A 7,086-nucleotide genomic window follows, 5' to 3' on the forward strand; every position below is an offset into this window, starting at 1 on the left:
TATATTGCTGAGATTACCATTCACAATAAAGTATTCGACTTTATCAGCTACAGATCGTTTTGGGGGTGCGTTATATTCACAAGGAGTTATCCAGACTCCCTGTAGGACATCGTTGACACTGTTGTATAGTTTGAAATTCAACTTCAATATTTTGCATGATGATTTTCAATCACCCAACTCAGATTACTTGCTCAATTTTTCGACTTTGAACAAATTTGTGTATACTGAGATGCTTTTCTTCGATTCTGTGAATTATTATGATTCATCGGAATATAACGCTGAAAATGATACAACCACTGCATCAATTTCCGTTTATCAACATGCTGAACTTGAAACATAATAATACTCGTGATCTGATAACTACGGAATCGGAATTTCTGATATATAACTCAGCATCTCTCATTTAACCATACAAAATCATCAATTTACTCAAAGCCGCCTTAGAATCCCCATATTGTGCTATATGAAACTTGCCTCGGTAATATTATCAGCGTTCGCCTTTGGAATTTTCTGAAATAGTTATACGAAGAGATTCTCATGAAAGTTTGCACTAGGCTGACAAATCCCTTCGGTCTTTTTTTCTGTTTTCCTGAGAACATGCAGTTCTTAGAAACTGAGAGGTCATCTACACATTTTTCGTTCATTCGATTCCTTATTTTATAATATAATCAATAATTTCATCCGTGTCCGGGTATAAATTGGTTGAATATTGAAATGTTATGAAAGAAATTCTGCCAACTCCATAGAATAGACATTTAATGAAATAATTTTCAATTTCTACATCACGAAACCGATTCAACGAAAGGAAATATTTCATATTCATTATTCATTCAATAAATAAATTCATGAATGGAGCCGTTACTACGTGGTAGATCATCTTTGTAAAAGCTGATATGAAATTTCCTAAGATTTTCACCATTTTCATTAGTTATTAATGTCCGTATAAGACAGAACTGCAGTAAAGTTAGTTACAAATGAAAAAGCTGAAAAACATTGGAGTTTTCAATTCTCATTCATCAATTATTTGATATTTAGAATCTAGAAATCGTAAAATTCGATGAACTGTTTTCCACAAGTCTGTTTCATGTGAGGGCAAAATTATCTACATATTGTGAAAATTTGTACCCAATTCACGTTTGAATATTCATGAAATTCTTGGAATGTTCTACAGGAAGAAAAAACATAATCAGGGAGAAAAAATTGAGATATATTTTCTAATCCAGAACAAAATAACTGTAAGCATTGGATGAAATTGAAACATTTAATGAAATAGAACTAGTAATAAAAAACGCAATGAAAAATCATTTCATAGCTTTTCTCATTTTGGTGTAAACCTTCAGTAATTTTCCAACACCTGCCTTAGTACCCTCATACTCCATTTTGTAGTCAGCATTTCTGGTAGTGTTCAACAGTGTGCGCCATTTGTTACTACATGAAACGGCTTCCTGAATACAGTTCTCCAGAATTTTCGTTGATGCTCGCAAACTCCTCTGATCTATTTCTGTTTCAAAATGTGACCTGAGCACTAGCAAGATTACTTTTCGAATTTCTTGATACTCGATTCCATGTACTGGTTTGTCTGAGGACATCATTTGCCGTAAAGATTGAGTTCCGCAATTCACTATCTCTTCTAGAAACTTTGGAAAAGGTTCGTGTCTGAATTTATCAATATCCATTGTGATTCCACTGCTACTGGTCTCGAATGAGTTATTGACTGAATGCCGCACTGATCGATAATGAATGTAACCTGGAATATCCTGCATTTATACATATTCAAGAAGGGGCGTGGCTGGATGCTCATCAGGAACAATTACTTTCTATTTAATGATGTGATTGTTTCACTTCATTGCCCAACAATTTCCTGTCAATATGTCGAGAAGAGATGAATACTTTAAAAAAATGAAAATTACCTAAGCATTATGTATTTGTGATATTGATGTTTTCAATTTTGATTGATTAACGTGGTGAAGATAAGGAGAAAATGATTGAATGCCTCATTTTTTCATGTCATGTATTTGAATTGAATTTTGAAATTTCTATTCCGGAAATTATAGCTATATTGCTGAGATGACCATTCACAATAAAGTATTCGACTTTATCAGCTACAGATCGTTTTGGGGGTGCGTTATATTCACAAGGAGTTATCCAGACTCCCTGTAGGACATCGTTGACACTGTTGTATAGTTTGAAATTCAACTTCAATATTTTGCATGATGATTTTCAATCACCCAACTCAGATTACTTGCTCAATTTTTCGACTTTGAACAAATTTGTGTATACTGAGATGCTTTTCTTCGATTCTGTGAATTATTATGATTCATCGGAATATAACGCTGAAAATGATACAACCGCTGCATCAATTTCCGTTTATCAACATGCTGAACTTGAAACATAATAATACTCGTGATCTGATAACTACGGAATCGGAATTTCTGATATATAACTCAGCATCTCTCATTTAACCATACAAAATCATCAATTTACTCAAAGCCGCCTTAGAATCCCCATATTGTGCTATATGAAACTTGCCTCGGTAATATTATCAGCGTTCGCCTTTGGAATTTTCTGAAATAGTTATACGAAGAGATTCTCATGAAAGTTTGCACTAGGCTGACAAATCCCTTCGGTCTTTTTTTCTGTTTTCCTGAGAACATGCAGTTCTTAGAAACTGAAAGGTCATCTACACATTTTTCGTTCATTCGATTCCTTATTTTATAATATAATCAATAATTTCATCCGTGTCCGGGTATAAATTGGTTGAATATTGAAATATATTGAAAGGAATTCTGCCAACTCGATAGAATAGACATTTAATGAAATAAGTTTCAATTTCTATATCACGAAACCGATTCAACAAAAGGAAATATTTCATATTCATAATTCATTCAGTAAATAAATTCATGGATAGAGCCGTTACTACGTGGTAGATCATCTTGGTAAAATCTGATATGAAATTTCCTAAGATTTTCACCATTTTCATTTGTTATTAATATCCGTATAGAACTGAACTGCAGTAAAGTTACTTACAAATGAAAGTGCTAAAAAACATTGAAGTTTTCAATTCCATTCATCAATCATTTGATATTCAAAATCTAGAAATTGTAAAATTCGATGAACTGTTTTCCACAAGTCTGTTTCATGTGAGGGCAAAATTATCTACATATTGTGAAAATTTGTACTCAATTCACTTTTGAATATTCATGAAATTCTTGGATTGTTCTACAGGAAGAAAAAACATAAACAGGGAGAAAAAATTGAGATATATTTTCTGATCCAGAACAAAATAACTGTGAGCATTGGATGAAATTGAAACATTTAATGAAATAGAACTAGTAAATGAAAACGCAATGAACAATCACTTCATAGCTTTTCTCATTTTGGTGTAAACCTTCAGCAATTTTCCAACAGCTGCCTTAGTACCCTCATACTCCATTTTGTAGTCAACATTTCTGGTAGTGTTCAACTGTGTGCGCCTTTTGTTACTACATGAAACGGCTTCCTGAATACAGTTCTCCAGAATTTTCGTTGATGCTCGCAAACTCCTCTGATCTATCTCTGTTTCAAAATGTGACCTGAGCACTAGCAAGATTACTTTTCGAATTTCTTGATACTCGATTCCATGTACTGGTTTGTCTGAGGACATCATTTGCCGTAAAGATTGAGTTCCGCAATTCACTATCTCTTCTAGAAACTTTGGAAAAGGTTCGTGTCTGAATTTATCAATATCCATCGTGATTCCACTGCTACTGGTCTCGAATGAGTTATTGACTGAATGCCGCACTGATCGATAATGAATGTACTCTGGAATATCCTGCATTTATACATATTCAAGAAGGGGCGTGGCTGGATGCTCATCAAGAACAATTACTTTCCATTTAATGATGTGATTGTTTCACTTCATTGCCCAACAATTTCCTGTCAATATGTCGAGAAGAGATGAATACTTTTAAAAAATGAAAATTACCTAAGCATTTTGTATTTGTAATATCGATGTTTTTAAAACAGAACACACTTTTGAGTTGACAATTGTTTTCAATTTTGATTGATTAACGTGGTGAAGATAAGGAGAAAATGGTTGACTGCCTCATTTTTTCATGACATGTATTTGAATTGAATTTTGAAATTTCTATTCCGAAAATTATAGCTATATTGCTGAGATTACCATTCACAATAAAGTATTCGACTTTATCAGCTATAGATCGTTTTGGGGGTGCGTTATATTCACAAGGAGTTATCCAGACTCCCTGTTGGACATCGTTGACACTGTTGTATAGTTTGAAATTCAACTTCAATATTTTGCATGATGATTTACAATCACCCAACTCAGATTACTTGCTCAATTTCTAGACTTTGAACAAATTTGTGTATACTGAGATGTTTTTTTTCGATTCTGTGGATTATTATGATTCATCGGAATATAACGCTGCAAATGATACAACCGCTGCATCAATTTCCATTTATCATCATGCTGAACGTGAAACATAATAATACTCGTGATCTGATAACTAAGGAATCGGAATTTCTGATATATAACTCAGCATCTCTCATATGCGATGTGTGCGATATGGCGAGTGGAACGGACGTGTCTAGAGAGCTCCATTTGAATTCAAATAACAAATGTGTAAAGTGCAATAGAAAAGTGGCCAAAGGAGTCAATTGTGTAATTTGTTCCATCACATTACACCTCAAATGTGCTAACATTGACGAAAATTCACCTCCTTCGGAGTTTTAGTGCGAACAGTGCGATACACCAGACTCTGATTTCTATGATGCCATGGATGACGCAGCAGGTAAGCTGGACCCAAGGATATTCAAATATATCATAAAACAAAAGGATGATATGATAAATGAACTGAGAAACAAAATTTCAGTTTTAAACAACCATATCGAACTATTAAAAAAACTCACTAATCTAGACATACATCCGGTTGATAAGGTTCCTTTATTGAGTAAAAACGATAATGGAATGCCCACAAGAAAAAAACCTGAGTTGTCTGGTGGGCCACAGCCAGAGTCTAGTAAAGAAATTCCAACAAAAACTGAGAATTCCCGAGGTGAATCCTCAAAGGAAACACAATTAATAACAAAGCCGCAATTATCAGCCGAGTTACTGAGGATTGAAAGTGAGCGGAAAATTAATGGAATCGTGAATTTATCCAAAGACACTGATACGAAAAATGTGAGTGATGAACGAGGATGGAAAATGGTGGAGAATAGAAACAAACGCAGAAAAAAACAAATTATATACGGGAAAAACACGGAGCTCACGGTAAAAGGTGCTCCAAAGTTTACAGCACTGCACGTCAGTAGAGTGGATAAGGAGACCACATTGGTCGAACTGACTACTCTGTTGAAAAATCAATTTCCAGAGGTAGAATGCGAGTCAATTGTACCGAAGTTTCCAGGTCACTACTCTTCCTTCAAGGTGAATATTCACCATACCAACTATGATCTTGCAATGAATCCTAATATATGGCCAGCAGGAGCATGCATCAGCAAGTTTTTTTACCCAAAGCACGGAATGCAGGCAGTGAAGTAGTGATGTCTCCTCTGTCACGTGAAAATTGCATAAACACCGAAATGTGTATACTACATCTGAATATTCAATGTTTGTCTAATAAGATGGATGCGGTTTCACATTTTTTGAGCGAAAATGAGTTTTCTATTGTCTGCTTGAGTGAACACTGGCTCCAGGAAAATACCCTTTCCACTATAAGATTTGACCAATTTAATCTAGCGACGGAATATTGTAGAGAATACAATTTACACGGAGGTGTGGCAATTTTTGTGAGAACACACATTAAATTCAAATGCCTGAATTTAAATAAATATAATGTAGCATTTCATGCTGAGTTTTGCGAGATATTATTAACTGAACTTAACATCGTTTTAATAACTCTATACAGATCTTGTGCCCGTGGAGATGTTCATTTGTTCATGAGTAAACTTGAAGAGTTATTATCGGATCTATCAGACATATATAATCAAGTAATCGTTTCGGGCGATTTCAATATACACTTTGAAATCGATAACAGTATTTCGAGAAAAATTAGAAACCTTGCAACTTCTTTTGGGCTGGAAATAACTATAAAAGAGTACACCAGAATTGATCCGAGAACCGATACCACTTCTTGCATTGACAACATTCTTACAAATCTCGACTCTTCATTGTACGATGTTGGGATATTAGAGACATGTTTATCTGATCACCGAGGTCAATATATTAGAATTATTGCACCTTCCAATGTTAGTCCTGAAAAAATTTTATTTCGTCAAGTTACAACTCGTAACTTATCCAAATTCAAAGAATCAATCGAAAACTTGGATATGAATATATTTCATACTTGCACTGACGTCGACATCTTATCGCAATATTTAAATAGTTCCTTACAATATCAAGTTACAAAAAATTTTCCAATAAGGAAGACAGCCAACAATAACTGCAAATCACCATTGAATTTTTTCAATCAGGAACTGAAAGAAATCCGAAACACATTGAATGCATTGAAAGTAATAAGTGATTCTAGTAATTCGACACAGGATAAAGAGATCTTCAAAGAATTCAAGAAATACTATAATTGCTCGCTTGAAGAAGCAAAACGTCTGAAATATGACACCTACATTCTTAATTCGAATAATAGGGCCAGGGATACATGGAAAATTATTAACCAAGAAAGAGGAAAAAAAAGTTCAAATACCCACCCATCACCTAATTTAAACGCAGAAGAGTTTGTTAATTACTTCTCTACTATTGCCAAAATACTAGTTGATCAACTGCCACAAACAACTCACTCAGCAAGAAACTATCTAAAATCAATACCTGCTAATACAAATTCATTCTTCTTAGCTCCAACCACACGCAACGAGGTCATAGAGGTAATAAATGACATGAAAAAATCGAATTGTTTCGATATTTATGAGCTGAATAGTGTGATGTTGAAAGAAATAGTGTATATTATCTCTGAACCCATTGCTATACTGTGCAATTTGTGTTTCAGTCAAGGATTTTTTCCTGATATTTTTAAAAAAACGAAACTTATTTCAATTTTCAAAAAAGGTGACATTGACATGTTGGAAAATTATCGT

Source organism: Leptinotarsa decemlineata, unplaced genomic scaffold (genome assembly GCF_025532065.1).
Source record: "Leptinotarsa decemlineata unplaced genomic scaffold, Ldec_3_MD MMD2_tig00005002_RagTag_RagTag, whole genome shotgun sequence".
In the NCBI taxonomy this organism is placed as follows: domain Eukaryota; kingdom Metazoa; phylum Arthropoda; class Insecta; order Coleoptera; family Chrysomelidae; genus Leptinotarsa; species Leptinotarsa decemlineata.